This window comes from Engystomops pustulosus, chromosome 3, assembly GCF_040894005.1.
Source record: "Engystomops pustulosus chromosome 3, aEngPut4.maternal, whole genome shotgun sequence".
Taxonomy (NCBI): domain Eukaryota; kingdom Metazoa; phylum Chordata; class Amphibia; order Anura; family Leptodactylidae; genus Engystomops; species Engystomops pustulosus.
This window is the reverse complement of record NC_092413.1, coordinates 178,283,481-178,304,001: the sequence shown is the minus strand read 5'-3', so window position 1 is coordinate 178,304,001 and position 20,521 is coordinate 178,283,481. Positions and strand designations below refer to the sequence as shown.

Here is a 20,521-nt window from a genome sequence, read left to right as displayed (position 1 = left end):
TCACAGAACTGTTTTTACAAGGAACACATTCCACTTGCCACATTGAATTTGTCCAAACTTCTTAGCAAGTAGAGCAGACTGTTCTGAGTTGTGTGTATGCTTTGTTTATGGTGACATTCCCCGGAGTTCAGTAGGTGCATGTACGACAATATACCATATTTCTTTAGGTTTTATCTGCGGTAGAATCAGAATATGAATATGTAAATTACCAGTGCCTGGCCAGGCTCATACACACCCCAGTAGCCTCTGCAGTTCATTCACATTTTTTTTCCTGTGTCCGCTCATTCCCTTCTCGCTTGGGTAGGTGGGCGGTCTGGGTTTTGGAAGGATGGGTATTGATGAAATGTATTTTATGTGTATGTATTATGATCATGTGTACATTTATATGTTGGTGTTTTGCCATATTACTAAAATAAAGTTTTTTAAAAATTACAGATTAGGGCAGAGGCAGGCAGGAGGAATCTACAATCAGATTGACTTCTGCTAATCAATTACTCATGGTGGGTTTCCTTTAAAGGACATCTACCACCAGTATCAAGGATTGTAAACCAAGCATACTGACATACTAGTGTGTGTTCCCTCTGGCAGGATCTGCTCTTCCTTAAGCTTCCTATGCCCTTGTTTTTTTTTATTATTTAAAGGCTTTAAAAATGATGCAAAATAACCTGAGGAGCTCCAGGCTCCATCAGGTTAATTTGCATAATTTTAAAGGCCCTTTAAAAAAAAAAAAACAGGAAAAAGAAGCTAAAAGAAAAGCAAAATCTGCCAGAGAGGGCACTTACCAGCATGCAAGTGTACTTGGTTTACAATCCTTCATCCTGGTGGTATATTTCCTTTAAGGATGGATTTCTTCTCGCAAGACAACAACTGGAATCTAGAAATAAATATTTAAAAAATCAATTAAAATGAGTACAGGGGATCATAAAATATGGTCTTCTCTAAACCCCATTACCGAGCTGAATGCTGCAGAGTGCATGGTAGCCACTGATCCGAGTGGTGATAGTGGAGTAAGCTCTGCATTCATGCTCATCCAGCCTTTTGATATGGATCTGATTGTTAGAGTAGCAGGAGCCGCACTCAGGTGCACTGCTGAATGGCTCCTGTGACATCATTCTCTGTCACCCCAACCTCACACCTGGTGAGTAAAGGGAACAGTGTCATGTGCAGTATAAGCAATTTAGTGTCTATTTCCACTTCAAAAGCCAACATAATTGCATTTCTTAGCATTTTATATGGCCATAGTGACAGTATGTTGGTTACAAATTAACTCAGGACACGCTATATGCATATATAGCTGTACACAGCAAATTATACACCCTGCATATCTGGGGAAAGTTTCTCTTGTTTATTTGAAAGCTGATTTTTCTTTTTTACTGGGCTGAAGTGTTAGGCTCTTCCCACTTTGATGTTCAGGAGGCTTTGGCCAATCAACCTCACCATTTTGCTGCTCTGCTTCCCCTCTCACAGCATGAGTTTTACAAACAAGCTAACACAGAAACATGACTTACACTTCTCCGTCTCATATTTACTTCTCTTCAGTTATAATAGAAACAGATGTGACAATCCTTGGCTGGCCAAAGACACCGCTGATATGTGGTTTTACTGCCAATAAGCAACAATTTCATAAGATGCAAAACTTTACACATCTTTACATCCAAAACCATATGACTTAGGTGGTAAAATACATTTTAGGAAAACCTATGTAAAAATTCAAGTTATATTTACCCACAAGATTTAGGTTGATCTTTAGCTGTTGGAAGGTATGGGAAATGGCACTTCCCAACAATAAGATGTGCAACTAACATTATAGATTAGTTTATAACTAGTTCTACAGGTATTGAACAAAATGATATATAAAAAAGCATGTCAAAAGTTGGTTTCCAAACAGTTGCTGAAAGATACATCAATGGGGGAACATCAATACACAAGTGTAAAGACACAATGCCAAGATTCAATGTGGTATTGAAATTTGATGTAGTGGATTTGCCTTCTTACAATGTGGTGCTTCATCATCCCACAGACAAAATGAGGAATCTAGGTTTAGAGGATCCCTTTAGAGAAACTTATATAATAATTTTGCAGATAATACATCATGTGAGTAGAATTTTCATACTGCAATTTTCTATTTTTTTGTAGGAAAGGGGTTTCCCAACCCCAAACCATTTATGACATATCCAAAGAAAGTGATAGATGATCCTGAGGATGTGACTTCACTTGATAGCAGAACATACAAGGGTTTATTTACAAAGGGTCACAGATCGCACTTTCGTCGGACTGTTCGCCATTTTCGGGATTTGTGCAGCTTTGACATGAATTTAACAGGGGTTTGCACTGGGTTTGTGTCACAAGCGATCGGATTGCGGCGCAGCCGCGCCGGCTTCCATACGACAGAAATTTGGGGGGCGGGCCGTCACACGATCCGACTGATTCGGACTGAGCGTGAGATTTAACTTTCAATGTGTGTTGCAAGACAATGCACTTACATGCACCAGGAAGAAGAAGGTGAACTCTGTCTGAGCTGGGAAGTGACACATGCAGGATTTTGGGCGCATGATCTTAGTGAATCGCAGCACAGTGCATTATACAGAGACAATGCACTTTCTGTGAACTTCAAGGAACGGGTAAGTAAATGTGCCCCACAGTGTTAAAAAACAGTCGCTACACTACGATTGTAGCTGTCTTCTTCCATGATTATCATAGTATATAAGGCTGGAAAAAGACGCAAGACGCAATTAAACATCTTATTATTCTTGATGTGAAACATCTGATCAGCAGGGAGGCTGAGTATGGTATCCCTAACGATCACTTACTTATGAGCTATCCTACAGCAAGTCTCAAAACCTAATGATAAGCTATAACAGCAGTAACAGAGAAATAGCTCCATATTGATACCTCTAGATCAAGCAAACATACAGTGGATAATATGTATCGGTATTTCAGTATAGAGGATAAAGACAGCATCCAATATTGTCCCAATTAGACAAACAGATGCAGAGGGTGCTCACAATTTGTCAGCCCTGGTAAAAAAACAGCGGCACAGCACAGGAACAGTTAAAGTGGTATTCCAGGAATAAGCATAATTCATATTCAAATCGGTCATTAAAATATAAGCTGATTATTTAGTTGTAATTAGTTGTTATTTAATATTGTGCTCCCCTTAGGAGAAAAATTATGTGGACATACATTATAATTGAAAATAAAAATTCTACTGGCCCTTTAATCAGTACTTTGTTTTTCTCTGCGTGCAGCAGATACAGGAAAGAAGATGGCCGCTGGCCACATGTCCACATCACATGTCCTGGATCTGTCTGGGCAGGTCATGTGATCATCACTATGTTTAGCTGTAGTCGGTTGGTTGCAGTGCATCTAGTATGGCCAGTGTGTGGTGAGAAGTCATCTTGGTGAGGTAATGTGCAGTGATGGCAGTAACACATCATTACTATGGTAAGAGAAGTACAGTCTGCTACATCATCACTGGGAGTGGAGCCTGAGAGGGAGAAGCTGTTATTGAGATCTAAAGGATCATGGGACTTGTAGTTTCCAGTGGCGGCAATCTTGGAGATAACTCCACCTACTTTAGAAAGCCCATTAGATTTTGTGAATCATAAAAGTAAACTATTTAAGTTCCATTTTGTGATTAATAACATTGGGCTTTGATGTATTCACTTATTTATAGTATTATGGGATTTTGTGTAAGACATTCATATTCCTGGAATACTGCTTTAAACTCACACAGAGTGCTTTATTCCATCCAGATGCAACATTTTGATTGCTGTGCAAACTTTATGAAGCAAGTCTCGGTAATCCAATAATATTGAGCATGTGCGGTTTCTTTTAGATGAGAAATGTTAAAGTGAAATTTGAAAAACACTTCAGAAGAGGAAAACCTATTTCCATTTATATGTTTTTAGTTGTGAATACTTTAATATTTTTAAATATTAATCTCTATGTTTTTATTACATTAAAGTACAGGCAGTCCCTGGATTACGTACAAGATTGGTTCTGTAGGTTTGTTCTTAAGTTGAATTTGGTATGTAAGTCGGAACTGTATATTTTATTATTGTAACCCCAGTCAAAAAATTTTTTGGTCTCTGTGACAATTGGATTTTAAAAATGTTGGATTGTCATAAGAACCTGGATTAACAATAAAGCTTCATTACAGACACCTGTGATAAATGTTATAGCTGTTTATTGTAGCCCAAGACTAAAGTACAGTAAATTGTTGCAATACAATAGTGACTGTCATACATTATATTCTATATCGCAATCAACCTAACAAACATAATACATAATAACTATTATCATTGTCAGTTAGTAATGAAGTATCTGTGATAGAATCCCAGGGATAACAGCTACTAGCTCATGCTACTCACACTATACACATGATTTTATTTCTAGGCTGATGGAGCTGGATACAACCAGACTTTCTGACTGGATGAGACTGGATAGCAATAAAAATGTTATTTTAAACTTGAATGCAGCAGAAAGGATACAAAATACACAACATTTTGTGAAAATAGAAAACACATGTAATTCTTTGTGGGGAGAACATTCCAATAAAATATGGCATGGGATGCTCTCAGGGGTGAAATCCTTTCCTAATTCCTAAAGGAGGCATACATATTTATTGTATCTAAAACTTTCTGGAAACGGGTTGCATAGGATATTACAAATGTAAAGCATTGCCCTAGGGAAAACAGATTTCAAAACAAGAATGGGAAAGCCACATCTATTCCAGATGCATATTCCTAGTGCTCACATAACCCCCTGGTTCCCAAACACTCTACAGAAATGATTATGTCATGCATGCCTTTAGATCAAGCTGTATCCCGGAATGTCCTCTGAAAACAATGGGAACAAGTACAAGGGGCTGTATCATCAGCAGATACAGTTCACTTCACTGTAGACATGTTAGAGATTTAGAGGGGCATTTACTAATTTTGGCGCAGGGTGGCTGTAGAACCATACTAGAATACAATGATTGATTGCAAAAATTGTGGTTATTCAGCTTAGAAAAAATAAGACTTAGGAGAGACCTCATTACAACTTACAATTATCTGATTGGACAGTACAGAGATTTTTCCAAGATCTTTATATACCTAGCCCTGTGACCAGAATAAGGGTGTATCCTCTCCACCTAGAGGAGAGGTGGTTCTACCATCGCCATAGACAGAGATTCTTTACTGTAAGAGCAGTGAGACTATGGAACTCTTTACCACAAGATGTAATGACTTATAATTTGAACATGTTAAAGTGAGGCCTAGATGCCTTCTGAAGAGCAATTATATCAAATGTTATGGGAATAAAATGTTTTGTAAGTAGTTTCTGTTGATCCAAGGAGTTATTCTGACTGCCATATATAACGGGTCAAGGAGGAATTTTTCTCTACTTTGTGCAAAATGGAATCAGCCCTGCAGGTTTTGTTTGCCTTCATCTGGAGCAACACTGCATAAAGTAGAATAAATAGGCTGGACTTTATGGACTAATGTCTTTTTCTAACCTTATCTACTGTGATATTCACCCCCTCATCCTCATAGACTGTAAGCTGGACAGGGCCCTCACTCCTATTATTCCATATGACTGCAATGTATTATTTTATTTTTATATGTTCCCCATAATCTGTAAAGCATTATGGAATATGATCACGCTATATAAATAAAGATTACTATTACTATGATAATAGATGCTATATTTCTGAAGTACACCGTTTTTTTAAAAAATTGAACTCTAAGATTGCATTCATATCTCGTTTTAGCCCTTGACTTATTTCTCAGCTTTTTGAAAGTGGGAATAGGAGTGAGCATTGGCAGAAGCCAGGAATTGGCTGCTGCAGATGTTCAATTGTTTACCCCAGTGATGTCACAATCCTTAGTTATATGGCTAGTATATCACTGTATCTGTCCCACATAGGTTACTATGAACTTTATTGAGTTTATACGGTGCTCATCAGGAGAAAGCAGAATGGAATGACCTATACTGTGCGGATGGAGGCAAAAAGGATGCCTCTATCTGCCAGTATAAGTCTATAGATATCTTTAGCATATACACTGAGAGCATTCCGGGTGGATATGCTATATTTACCCAGAAAAGGTGATGTGAATGTAGCCTTACAGATGCCCTGATGACTCTGTGTGTTGGTGAATGCATGGATGACCTGCCAGTCCATCAATTAGTGAAAATGGACCCCATTCTCTGGATTGTTGGGGGCCTGTTCGAGTGATCCATTGGCATTCAGGAGAATTTAGCTTGTTATCTGGTGTCCTGTGGAAACTTGGTACAACCCCTTGAATTATTGTAGAAGAAACCCTTTTTGGTAGTTCTTCCAAGCTCTCCTCAGGGGGAATTGTCGGGGGAATTGTCGGCATTTAACCTTCTTATAGTATACGGCTGCTAAAGTAATTGAGATATTAAACTATACTTATATTGTACAGTTCTTTTTTCATTCAACATACAAGACCTCATAACAGCATTAAATTCTATAATGTCTTAGCCAATTGGGGTAAAATTAAATAAACACTCAAACCATTTGTTATAACATGACTAATATATTCATATGTTACACGTATGGTCATATATACCCAGTGACAGGAAAATGCATCTTTCCGCTAATCACCTACTTAACCACATTATGGTTTGAGAACTTGCTATTACTGGCCATTATCTGTTGACTGTTTTGTCTCATGGTTTAGCTTTCAGGGCCTGAGAACTGTAGGGGGGTTTGTCAGTCTCATGTTTCTGCTATGGTTTTGTGGATTTACACAATTTGTTTTTAACACAATTACATATCTGACACTGATAGCCATCATATACTGTAATAGTCATGTTTTCCATGATGTAGCAGGGTGGTTGGCAGGTATATTAGATGTATTCTGTAAGAGAGAAGGTCTTATAATTTGTGCTCCTAATGATAAAATGGGCAGTTCCTTATTTAGGAAACTATCACTTTTGTTGGTCCTGGACTGTGGTGGCTGACAACAGAAATCCTCTGAGCTCTGTATGATGTTTATTACAATTTGGATCAGAGACAACATTTACTTTTCAGCACTGCTGTAAAGAATTTTGATGGATTTAAAGCTTTTTTATGAGTTATTAAAGTCGTAGGAAGTTGTAAAGCTGGCCAAAGTTTTTCTAGCAGATGTCATTTGGTCTTGTTCACTGCCAGGAATGAAATGTTGTCACCATGTTTGGACATTTTCTTTAAATAAACAAAGCAGTTGCCATTGGTTTTGTTGTGTATTGTGCAAAAAAGTACAATTATTTTTTAGAGGGACCTAGCCAAAATTTAGAGTGAACCTAGCCTGGTGCACATGGTGCTGGTGCTGATAAATGGCTCACAATTGATATAATAATTTTCAAAAAGCCAGTAAGGATACATTTATCAAGGCTTCTACGCCAATTTTTTCCTATGCCAGAACTTTTGTTTGTTTTTTACACAAAACTACATCAGGTCGGACCTGGTTCTTTGGCACCAACAGTTTTGTTTGGCGCCATGCCGACCGATGGATGCATCAAGAGGCCTTAGCCTCTTGATGTATCTGACGGGACACAGGGGGTGTGGCCGCTATCATACGCTGGCACACAAGTGTCTAGTACCACCTATAGGTAGGTATTTTGTGAAAAACATTTCCAATGAAGCACATTGAGATATGACAAAGCTAGGAACTTTTACCACAACTACCACCAAATGCTTTTGTACACTTTATTATTACAAGACCACTGCAAGCCAACCAATGAGTATCCTATCACACAAATTCACCAGGTTAAGCAAGTAATAACTATATTTCTATTATCGTTTGAATAATCGGTTATTATAAACTAAAAACAACCAAAACAAGAAGGAGAAGCCAATTCACACAGCTGTACTCAGTCTGGGAAACAATGACTTATTGTCAGATCCATTTCTCAGCTCATCAGAACTGGGTTTACAATACTGTAGTGATATACGATGCTGTGGATTTCGGAAGTACCTCAGGTCTATGTCATGTGAGAAGGACACTGATGAGATGAGGTAATATTGGAACTTGCATTGTCATAGATCTCAATAAAGCTTTGTGTTCAGTTCAGATGAGCCGTGGAGGGGCCAGGATATGCAGCTGTATTAACCAGCTCCAATACAGCCAATTGATTTAATCCTCAGGTCCTATTACACCCGCCAATACATTACAATACAATAAACGGGAACTGTCGGAAAGGATGACTGACATTTGTATTGGTAGAGGGATGATCTATCTGTGATAGTTTCTTCTTCCTATGAGTTGTATTAATTATTACACAGAGAAATGAGCTTCAAAAAAATTAACCATTCTTTTATACTTTACATCCTTCTTTGCATTTGTATGTTTTTTTGGGGGGGTTAATCAACAGCATAATCCCACAGGCCATTTTTCCTGAATGAGTTTATTTTTTCAATAATTCGTCCTATAATCTTGCAGGGCTTTTAAAGTGGTTGTGCAGTAACAACATTTTTTTCCCTATCCACTAGATAGGGGATAACTTACTGATCGGTGAGGTTCCCAGTTGTGCAGAGAACAAGAATCGGTTTCAGTCCCAAATGAAAAGTAGGTGCACTCTGCTACTATATTCTCTGCTCAACCGCAATGGCAATGACAGAGATAACCGAGGACAGTACTTTACTATTTCTGTAAGTGAATTGAGTAGTATTGTGTATGTTTGACTTGCTGCTCCACCACTGGGACCCCACCAATGAGCAAATTTTCCCCTATTCTGTGGATATGGAAAAAGTTTAAAGCTGCCCAACAATTCACATCAATAATTGATTAGCTGTAATTTTCTTATGCAGCATGTGGTTGGGATTTGGATAGGCAATAAATGTCTGATTGTTGCTGCTATATACTACAGTTTACATTGGGTATTGTGCAATTTTTTCTGTGTGTTCCCCTATTTATGCTTGTCATTTAATAGTTATCTATACAATAATAAAATTAAATTGATTTTTTAACCACTTGGTTATTTATTTATATTTATTATTCTCTCTTGTTCTTGTATGTGTAGGCAATAAATGTCTGATTGTTGAAAAGTTCGACTCTGATGATTGTCTGCAAGAAAATCAAAGCAGTAGGTTATAAATGGCTAAGATGGGAGGATGCTCGTTTGAGAAAGGAGACGTAATATTTGTCAGTTAAAGAAATGACACCAGATTGCGTAAAATTTGAGGTTTCTCACTGAGGAAAAATGGTTCGAGACAATTTGAGTTGTGTTATTTCGATCAACATCATGTATATTGCCTTGACTTCTAATGTGAATAGTGGATATACATTACTGCCTCTGTTCTCTCAAAGGTTCTTACAAAATAACAAGCAGTGCCACAAATTTTTGACTTGTGGGTTACACATTAACAAAAGGGGAAATTTATGCATTTAACATAATTCTGGTTTTGTGTCACAAATGTATTTAGTGGGAATGGGGCCCCTTCAGACATACATTTGTTGCAGAAATGTTGCAGGTATTTAGAGAAAGTAAGCCCAATAAATAATGTGGCATACTATACTCTACATAGCCAGGTGCAGAAGAGGGGGAGGGGTGGGCGATTCTCAAATTTCTCTGCTAGGATCTTTTGACAGTATTCACAAATAATATCATAATGGACAGATAAGAACACAGGACCCTCCATCTGCCGCCATTTTATGGACAAGAAATCAGTGCATAACTATTAATAGATATATATTGGTAAATGACCTAATATATTGCCTCCCCACACTTACACACACATTACAAAAACATTTGGTAGAGGGACCAACCCCTTTAAGCCTGGATGGAAGTTCCAGGGTGTAGGTGTAGTGGCCGGGTTAGGTGTGGCCCCAATGCTATGCTGGATCTGCCACTGTTGAGGTGTCACCATGGGTTACTGCTCTCCAGAAGGGGTGGTAAGGCGTGGTGCACCCCAATGGGAAATAAGTCCAAAGAGTTAGGGTATGCAGTGAACAGTTTACTTTTTTATTTAAGAAATTCAGGTGCAGAGCAATACAAGCAAATAATAGATCTGACCTCTGACCTCTTCAGATAGCTGTCCAGCTATTTCTCAAAAGGCTGGTACCCTGGTCACAGGCTGGGAGCTCAGGGTCTATGGGGAGTATCCCCTTCTCAGCTTCTTCTTCTGGTTCACAGGTAGACTGGCAGTCTTCTCCTCCAAGCTCTGTTCCCTAACTGCAAGATACTAAGGACCGGAACTATTCTCCTAATATACTTTCTACCAGGCGATGGGTGGCACATTTCAGCAAAAAACAATGACAAAGAATTCTCCCATAGACTTACATTGAGTCCCCATAATATTCTAAGGCAGCAAGTTTTTATAGAGTGTGAACAACTTTCCAGACAGCACCAGTCATTCTAAAGGTCAAGTTGTCTGCTTTTCTGGCAAACAAGTCTGCTTTTCTAATGCAAAACAATCTATACTATAGTTGGAAAATTACTGACTTCTCTTAAGTTAGAGATACACAGTCAGACATGAACTGAGAGCCAGAGGAGGGTATCAAGGCTCTCTTCTCATTGGTCTTATTGGTCTTACTAAAAAATGTGCAATAGTCTCTTGTCAAGTAAGCAACAAAAATGGCTAGAAATGAAATGATAATTGGGTCATGCATGCTATTCTTTGGCACATCTCCCAAAATGTGCAACTATCTGGCCATATGCATTACATAGTATGCAAATTTACAACCTGTTCCCAAGAGTAACCACAGGGGAGGAACTACAGCGGTAGCAGCCATAGCAGCCGCTATGGGGCCCACAGGGTCAGGGGGCTGCGTCATCCTGACACTAAAGAATGAAGAATGTGCACCATTATATACATATTACGCTGCACATTGTGGTATATATATTGTTTATGTGTGTGTATCTGTGATGTGTATATGCTGTATGTGTATATGGTGTATGGTGTGAATAAATACTGTACGTTATGTATGTATGTAAGCTGTATCTCTGTATATTGCACTGTATGTGTGTATTTGTGAGGTGTATATGCACTATATGTGTATAACAGTGTATAAATGTGTATGTATGAGTGATGAACTGTATGTTTATGTATATAGGAATGAAATATATGTATATTTTTAAGCTGCCAGGGGGTCCCCTTCAGAAGTCTGCTATGGGGCCCTGCTTCTCCTAGCTATGCCACTGAGTAACCAATTACTTTGCAGTGTTCATTTTGCTAAAACAGTTAAAAATATCAAAGCTGAGTTGTGATTGGCTGCTATGGACAACATAGATAGTTCTAATTTTATACAGTTTTTATACATTTGTCTTGTATAATAGAAGGTAATAGTAATAATAATTCTTTATTTATATAGCGCACACAGATTAGGGAGCGCACAGCAAATATATATTTTGTCAAAATCATGTGATATTTGTTGATAAAGCATTCTGACTAGGGATAAACAGCAACTAACATCCCCAGTTTTCCTATGACTTATTTGCTTATGATATACTATGGAATGTGAATTTAAGGGTCATTTATTTTATGTTGTTTATTAGCACGGACAGAAATATTTCATATTAAATAAACAGGGTGTTCTCTGTATCGCTATGCAGGAAACATTCCCAAACAGTCACTCCATAACAGCTCTCTGTAAGCTCCATCCAGAGCGGAGCCGTGCAGGACATTGCTATTGCTTTTTTATTTTGCAACTTCAGTTTATTTCTCAGTTTTATCTCTTAAAAATATCAGTCACATAACATGCAGAGGTGTGTATGTGAATTTATCCTTCAGTTTCCGTTTTCAGATGCATTTGCAGACAGGCATGTACAGATCAGCATTCCACGCTCTAATTTGTTGTACGCCCACTCGTCGTTAATATAGAAGCTCCGTTTATTTTGGAAAACTTCCATCCTTCACAAACTCATCTTCATGAAAAAAAAAATCTAACACTTGACCAGAGTAGGAATGAATGTGCTACTGTTATTAGTCAATGAGATACAGGCAGTCCCCGGGTTACATACAAGATAGGGTCTGGAGGTTTGTTCTTAAGTTGAATTTGTATGTAAGTCGAAACTGTATATTTTATAATGGAAGTTCTAGACAATTTTTTTTCTTTTGCCCCAGTGACAATTGGAGTTTCAAAATTTTTGGTGTAATTGGACCAAGAATTATCAATAAAGCTTCATTACAGACATCTTACAGCTGATCATTGCAGTCTGGGACTATAGTAAAGCATCCAGAGAGCTTCACCAGAGGTCACATTAGGCAGAGGGGTCCGTCTGTAACTATGGGTTGTCTGTAAGTCGGGTGTCCTTAAGTAGGGGACCGCCTGTATATGATATTCACAGTAAAGATTGCAAAAATTAGAAAGTATTTCCATTCTGTGGATTCACCATTACACTCTATAACAGTGGTGGTGAACCTATGGCACGGGTGCCGGAGGTGGCACTCAGAGCCATTTCTGTGGGCACTCAGACCATCGCTCCAGGTCAGAGTTCACCAATTAGGACCAAATCCACCTGCAGTCCCAAGAGATGCTGCTCTCAGCGCTATTTTAAAGCGACATTTCATTGGCTTTTTGGAACTGCGGGAAAAGTAAGAAGGTGTTGACAGAAGTGCAATGTCTTTGGAGGTTCTCCTGCTGGACCCACCATTCTTTTCTACAGTTAAACCCTGGAGAGAAGCTCCAATGAGAGTCTGAAGTTACCCTCCTTCTTTGAATGGTATTGGTGTCCTCAGTGGGTCAATACGATTGAAAGATGAGGAAGAACAGGTAGCAATAAGTTACTGCTTAAAATGTGTTGGCACATAATGGTAAATAAGTGGATTTTGGTTGTAGTTTGGGCACTCAGTCTCTAGAAGGTTCGCCATCACTGCTCTATAATATTAAGAATTGAAAATCATAAGTAAGGTGATGTTCTACCTAACAGCTTAGTTATTAATGTTAGGATTTGGACATCACCCTGAGGACTCATTCAGATGGGTGTTTATGATGTGCATCCACAAAAATATCGTACTTGTGATGTCCGTGTTAATTCTCTATTGTATCAGCATCATTTTTTTTCACATCTATATGTCATCCATTTTTTTCATGTCCGTAAAAAAAATTATTGGTTTCTAATTGAATTTTTTTTGGTGGACCCATTTACTTCTTTGTAGGTCCGTGGTCCGAATATTAGAAAAAAATTGGTGACCATTGGAATTTTTTCCCACTGTTTGCACATCCGTGAAAAAAATGGATGTGTGAACAGAGGTACAGGAATCAATGGATCAGTGTGCCATCCGCAAAAAAAACAATAGCATGCGGACCTAAAAAACAGCCACCTGAATGAGCCCTTGCCCACTTCAAAATTGACATTTCAAAAACAAGTATTTACCAAGAAATAAACATTACCACACCACTAGATACTGATGACCCACTTTGTTCCTAATAATGGAAGTGCTGGGGCTATATTTGCATGCAGTTTGCAGCTCTATACAGTTGCCAAGGCTTACTGGTTGTGAAAGAGTGAAGTTACAATAAGCAGAATATATCTAGTCCTGCATTCTAGAATTCTAGCCATAAAACTGTGAAGTCAAGGAAGAAGCATAAGCTCCGTGCTTCCCACAACCTCTGTCCCTGCCACTTACCAGCCCCGTGCTAACTACAGGTGACAACTAGGTTATAGTTTCTACTCAATGCACAGTAAAGTAAGACAAACAAATAGACACATGACAGACAGAAGGCAAAGTCAAACAAAACAGTGTTACAACCAAGATGGTAGTGAGAAACAAAATTTTGAAGAGTAGTTAAAGAGGTATTCCCATCTGGGCATTCACATTTAATTTAATTCATTTGCCATATGTAAACATTTCTTCAATTGGATGTTATTAAAAAAATGTTCCCGCATGAAGATAATTTCTCATAAATGTAGCCATGCTGTCCCTTAGAAACGAGATAGGTTTCTCGGATACGACCACCTCACATTTTGGCAACAGTGGCCAGACATGTACTATTGAATCCTGCCTGAATGCAGTATTATATGTGCACAACCTACACACATTTTTATGGACCATTATTCAGGTTCTCATTCTAGACAGAAACATTGCAAAATAACCGGGCAAGATTTATCACTATACAGGCATCTTACTCTAGCTTTTATATGCGTTTTGAACATCAGATGTATTAAATTGACAGGAAGTGTCAATGTCTGGAATTTACTTACAACTTTTTTTACTAAAAAAGTTGCATAAATGTCAAGGATTTGGTGCAGCTAGTACCTATGTTTTCTCAGTTCCACTAGGGGACTGGAGTGGATTTGCACTTACATTTGGGACTGTCTAAATCTATCTAATAAATGTGGATTAAGTTCACTGAGATGAAAATTGGAGTGGGTTGCCACTAATTTGGCACAGATCTGGAGTAATTTGCTACAAGCAACAACTTTGAGACATTTTGAAAATAGAAAACTGATGCAACTGAAATGATATATCCCCAATAGTGTTTGTGACCATATAAACGTAAAAGGAAGCTGTCAGCAGTTTCACAAATCTAAAACTGCAGGTAGCATTAGGAAGCTGCCCTGGAGATCAGTGTAATCATACTTTTGTGTATGTTGTAGGAAGCAACAGGTCTGTGAAAAATGCATTTATATTCCAGGATTTAGATACACTAGTGTATGAGATCTCTTCTCAGTACACAGGGCAGTCACTCCCATCTGCTGTAGCAGCTTCTGTTTGACTACTACAGCAGTTACTCAGAGGGGAGAGACTTCACTGTGCTTTTTGAAGAGATCTCAAACATTAGTGTATCAGAGTGCTCTAGATCCAGCTACAATCCTGGAATATAAATGCATATTTCACTGTCCTGTGCTGATCACAATAAACATGTGATAGCACAGATCTGCAGGGCTGCTATCTAACACCGAGTGCAGCTTTGAATGAAAGCTTTGACAGATTCACTTTAAATGTGCAGGTTACCCTATTTTTGAAGTGGATATGAAAGTTAGAAACAGGGTAAACTGTTGTGCTCAAGATTTTGAAAACATCTCACAGTCCACCAGATGTCCAGCAGGGGTGTAGAAAGTGGGATAAGATCTCAAGACAGAGGTATGAGGCAAGAAGATGGTCCAAGTTTATCAAACATTGTGCAACATTGGATACATTTGGCACAAACAATAACAACAGAGAACTTTAAAAACTCCCCTCATGACAAAACTTCATAATAACTTTTTATAAAAATACCTTTCCCAAATTCAGGGATGGGTGGAGAGTGGTCCCTTCCAAGGGCACAAATAAACCTGGTTGAGATCAATAAACATAATAGTCCCACAGATAAGTATAGAGCGACATTACTGGTCTCTAGGCCAAGTAGCATCATCTGCCAACTGTGGAGTCTCTTAAACTTTGTTGGCTCATTGCCCGGCAAACAGCACATGCAAAAAGTGATTCACTAGGGAGCTCTAAAAGACTCCTAAAGGGATAATCCCATGGTGGAAAGTGCATTTTTGTCATCAACCAGAGATTCCATTATGGAGGAGATAAATTAGCGTTATCTATGAGTTAGATATTTGCATTACCCTCTTTCATACAGATATAAGCTCCTGAGCTAGGGGCGGCTAGCAATGTGCTGCGGCGCTGGTTTTCATGCACATCTCGAGTTGACAAGAATGTAATCTACAAAGTGTTACAATGTTTATTTAAAGGAACATTTCACTTGGTAACCGTACGGGAACAGATGTTCTCTATTTGTGTCATAAGGCAAATAGGAGCATTGTTGTTAGAGGAATGTGATGAAATCTTTCATGAATAGACAATAGACTTTGTTGGCACTTATTCTCCTACTAGAGATAAGACCCTGTATCATACAGCACATATATATGCTAATGTAATGGATGGTCAAAATTATAATTTATTATTATAATTATCAATTATTGGCATCTCAAAAAGTCTTAACTTACTGACTAATCATAAGTTTGCCTCTCCGGATATATTAAGAATATATTGTTTATCTGATAGGAACAGCAAGTCTGATATACATCTCTCTCATGAAAAATGGTCTTCAGATATGTATTTTTATGTCATGTCTTGACACATTTCCTGACCTGTTTTAGTAAGTATTATTAATCCTTATGCAGTAATAATTTGTGACTAATAAGACATCAATATTACAATTCCCATGAGACTAAGCACTGATTAGACTTTGCTTGTAGGTGGATGGGTCTCATTGACTGAAGTGAATGGTAACACCCAGTTGTTAACCTCGGTAGGAGGAATAATAGGAGAACTCATGCAAAGTTCTAGGCAATGCTTATAAGAAGGAAATTTTACTGATGGGAAATTATAATTCCCTATCATTATACTTAATTAATCATTAATTAATTGAAAGAATTTTTATGAAATGTATTATTATTAATTGGGGTGTCCTTAGATATATAGAACACATAAATGTATTCATTGTCAATTAAATATTCATTAAACTTTGTTTTGTGAAGGAATATTACACGTGTAGTAGTAGTAAGTATCTCTCGGGATGCATGCAGAAACCATTATTATATGATTTCTAGTGCATATATATATATATATATTCTACATATGCACATATACTTTTTTTAACTAGGCAGGTAGATGGATGGATAGATAGAGAAATAGATAGATAGATAGATAGATAGATAGATAGATAGATAGATAGATACTGTAAGTAGACTAATATATCTATTGTACATATCTATATATTTTTGCATATATCTTACAAGTACCATTAGGAGTATATGAGATACTACACCTACCTGTTATTGCACATACCTAAAAGCGTGTGAGTAAATAACCAATGATAACATTGCACTGTTTCATTGTAACAAAGTAATACATAAACACTGTAAAATAAAGTACCTTAAAGTAAAAGTTAACTTTCAATAAAGTAATGAACCATACAAAAATATCATTTAGAAACAGATTTACTTAAGAACTGAAAAGAGAAGAACTTACTCGTAAACAGCTCCAGAATTCAGGCAAGGGATCTACAGTATAAGAAAGTAAGTCAGTATCTTAACAGTAACCCTAAATCATGTCGTAAAATCATAGAATAGAAATGTACATATACATGCTTCTAAATGAATGAGATTTTAATCCCTCTCTCACCTCAGGGACAGAATCCAGCACAATCAGGAGAAGAACTAGACCAGGTAACGGAGCCTGCAGACAAGCATCTGTGATGTTCTAGGAAGCAGAGTTAATTTTGTGATCATTCACTCCCAGCTGTAGAGGAGTTCCAGCAGATTTCTGCCTTATCCTTTACATCACAGGCAAAGTCACGCCTCTGCTGATCTCATCTTACACTGTCTAGGAAAACACAGGATGGACAAACATTTAAAGACATAGTTATACAGCTGTATCATAGAGGATTTTTTTTAAAAATTCCACCCATATATTATATAAAAAATATTAACACTGCAAAGTAACTTTTGCTGCAGATTGTGAATGTATGCAATGCAAAGCCTGACACATTATGATATGGAGCGCCAGAGCTTCTACAGCCCATTTTGCCATGTTCTAACAACGGCTGATTCCGCTAGTGCTATTGATATTTTTATGTTTGCTCTCTATTTTTTACTAAGTTGATTTGCAGGTAAAATAAGTATGTGTGACCTGGTTACCACAGGAATGGTACATCTGACTTGTGTGCCAAAAGTGGGCATTGGGACACAGCTGACATTTTTATAATTTTAATGTTTCTGCCATTCGGTGTTAGGTCATCTGTGCAAAGTAACATGAGTTAATGGGGCAGATTTACTTACCTGGTCCATTCGCGATCCAGCGGCGCGTTCTCTGCGGTGGATTCGGGTCCGGCCGGGATTCACTAAGGTAATTCTTCCGACGTCCACCAGGTGGCGCTGCTGCGCTGAAGTCCGCTGAAATGCACTCCAGTACACCGGTCTATTCCTGGTGAAGGTAAGTGCAAGCTCCGCCACACTTTTTGTTTTTTAAATGCGGCGGTTTTTCCGAATCCGTCGGGTTTTCGTTCGGCCACACCCCCCGATTTCCGTCGCGTGCATGCCAGCGCCGATGCGCCAAAATCCGTTCACGTGCGCCAAAATCCCGGGGCAATACAGGGATAATCGGCGCAAATCGGAAATATTCGGGTAACACGTTGGGAAAACGCGAATCGGGCCCTTAGTAAATAACCCCCAGTATGTTTATGTACAACTTCATCTCTGCTACAACTATCCCCCATCATGTTCTCCTCCCTTTTTATTCAGGTAGCCACTGATGTTTTATGCCCCTCTTAATGTCCTCCCATGTTTTCCTAATGATTCAGTGAGCCCACTCTTCATTAAGTTCCCCTCATTTTATTACTTCTTCATTAAGTGAGCCCCCCTCATTTTTTTACTTCTTCATTGAGTGAGCCCAACTCATGTCCCTTCATTCAGTGAGCCCCCCTTATATTCTCCTCTGCATTTAGTGAGCTCTGCTCATGTCCCTCCTCTTCATTCAGTGGACCCCCTTATGTCCCCCCTCTTCATTGAGTCCTTTTCATTTAGTCATCTCCCTCATGTCTCATGTCAGGGGGCCCCTTCTCAAGTTGTGCTGCCAGTAGGGAAGAATAGTAGATGAATAATGGAAATTATTGGAATTCATTGGAAATGGGACATCAATAGAGATGAGCGAGCACTAAAATGCTTGAGTGCTCGTTACTCGAGTCAAACTTTTCCCGATGCTTGAGTGCTCGTTTCGAATAACGAACCCCATTGAAGTCAATGGGAGACTCAAGCATTTTTCAAGGGGACCAAGGCTAAGGACGTCAGTCCTGTTTCTTCGTTTTTTTTAATTCAATGGAATATTCGTGGAACTTCAAAAAGCAGAATGACCGTGTTAAACATATGCAATGTGTTCTTCACACATATTGTTCTTCAAATACTATTGTGAAGAACACCTTTCTGCACTCGTGTCTTCGGATAAGTTAGCAGATGGACGGAAACATCTGCAATGTGTTCTTCACTGAAGAACACATTGCAGATGTTTCCGTCCATCTGCTAACTTATCCGAAGACACGAGTGCAGAACGGTGTTCTTCACAATAGTATGTGAAGAACGATATGTGTGAAGATTCTTCACAGATATTGTTCTTCACATACTATTGTGAAGAACACCGTTCTGCACTAATGTCTTCGGATAAGTTAGCAGATGTACGGAAACATCTGCAATGTGTTCTTCAATGTGTTCACTGTGTTCTTCACTTAAATGATCCTTAAATGATCCTGTGTTCACTGTGTTCTTCACTGTTCTTCACTGTGTTTCCTTAAGTGAAACTCGTTATCGAGCAGGCGAAATACTTGTCCGAGCAACGAGCCGTTTCGAGTACGCTAATACTCGAACGAGCATCAAGCTCGGATGAGTATACTCGCTCATCTCTAGACATCGATAAAGTTCCCTGTGTCATGAAAGAATGGAAATACAGGTCATGTATGACCACCTTCATTCTAATGCTATTAGAACACAAAAGATATAAATAGAGCTGCAAAGTCCATTTGTCACCTGACGGTTGATCTTTGTAATAAGTTTCAGAGAGTTATTCCCTATACTGAGTATAGGTTCTTAATTTGTTTCAGTACTGTATTTATTCCAGGGTCTGTATTCATTTTGAGGCTGGAGGAGGGAGGTTGGAAGAGAGCTAGCAGAGCAGAGAGGAGATGATGATGAAGAAACCAGGAAACTCCAGGAATACTTTTAAAAATGAGTGGAATTATTAGAGGACACCTACCACCAGGATCAAGGTTTGTAAACCATACTGGTGTGTGCCCCCTCTGGCACAATCTGCTCTTCTTTTAGCTTCTTATGCCCTAGTATTTACAAAAAACAGTATTTTAAAATTATGCAAATAAGCCTTAGGGGCTTCAGGCTCTATAGAGCTTGGAGCCCCTTAGGCTCACATGAATAATTTTTAAAACCTATTTGACTTAACAACAAAAGCATAGGAAGCTTAAAGAAGAGTGCATCCAGTACACGTTACAAATACATAAATACAAATACTTAGAGTGTCTCATTTACTAAGGGTCGCAGATCGCACTTTTGTCGGACTGTTCGTCTTTTTCCGGGGATTACACGGCTTGGACAGATATTTAACAGGTGTCTGCGCTAGGATTGTGTCGCACGCGATCGGATTTTGGCGCAGCTAAGCTGTGTTTTATGGGACAAAAATTCAGGGGGTTTGCCGTCTGAGTGTGAGCTCAAGCACTTACATGCACCACAAAAAAGAAGAACTTTATTGAACCTGAGCGGGCACATGACCTTGGTGAATCGCAGCACAGTGCATTTTAGTTGAACAATGCACTTTCGGTGAACTCCAGCGGATAGGTAAGTAAATGTGCCCCAATGCTTTTTGTTGCTAGTTTTGTAATTTGGCATACTTTCTTTTCATTGCATTTATCTAGCTTCAAGTCCTTAACACCTGAAATCTATCACTGGAATCAACTTTCTGAAGTAGTTTCCATGGTAGGCTCCACCTCACTGACACTGACTTTTGTATTTAGTTCTTTTCTAAAGCCCTTATGATAACAATCTTTATTTAATCAATATGCAAAGTATCTGCAGAGGCTGCTGGGGGCATGGCGTA

The 20,521-nt window shown here is 38.6% G+C and overlaps 1 protein-coding gene and 1 long non-coding RNA gene across 2 annotated transcripts in view; one reads left to right on the top strand and one right to left on the bottom strand.

Moving 5' to 3' along the window:
- Nucleotides 1-17,200, bottom strand: part of AGTR1 (angiotensin II receptor type 1) — a 40,072-nt gene extending 22,872 nt beyond the window's left edge. The window contains exons 1-2 of the mRNA XM_072139598.1: nt 17,051-17,200; nt 16,898-16,929 (exon numbers count right to left, since the gene is read on the bottom strand). The gene's annotated coding sequence lies outside the window, so the exon portion shown is untranslated. The remainder of the gene's footprint in view (nt 1-16,897; nt 16,930-17,050) is intronic.
- On the top strand, nt 13,507-17,280 carry LOC140120636 (uncharacterized). The gene is made up of 4 exons (XR_011853924.1): nt 13,507-13,581; nt 15,929-16,022; nt 16,859-16,944; nt 17,056-17,280. It is a non-coding gene; the product is annotated as an uncharacterized lncRNA (long non-coding RNA).
- The last annotated feature ends 3,241 nt before the right edge of the window (nt 17,281-20,521 follow it).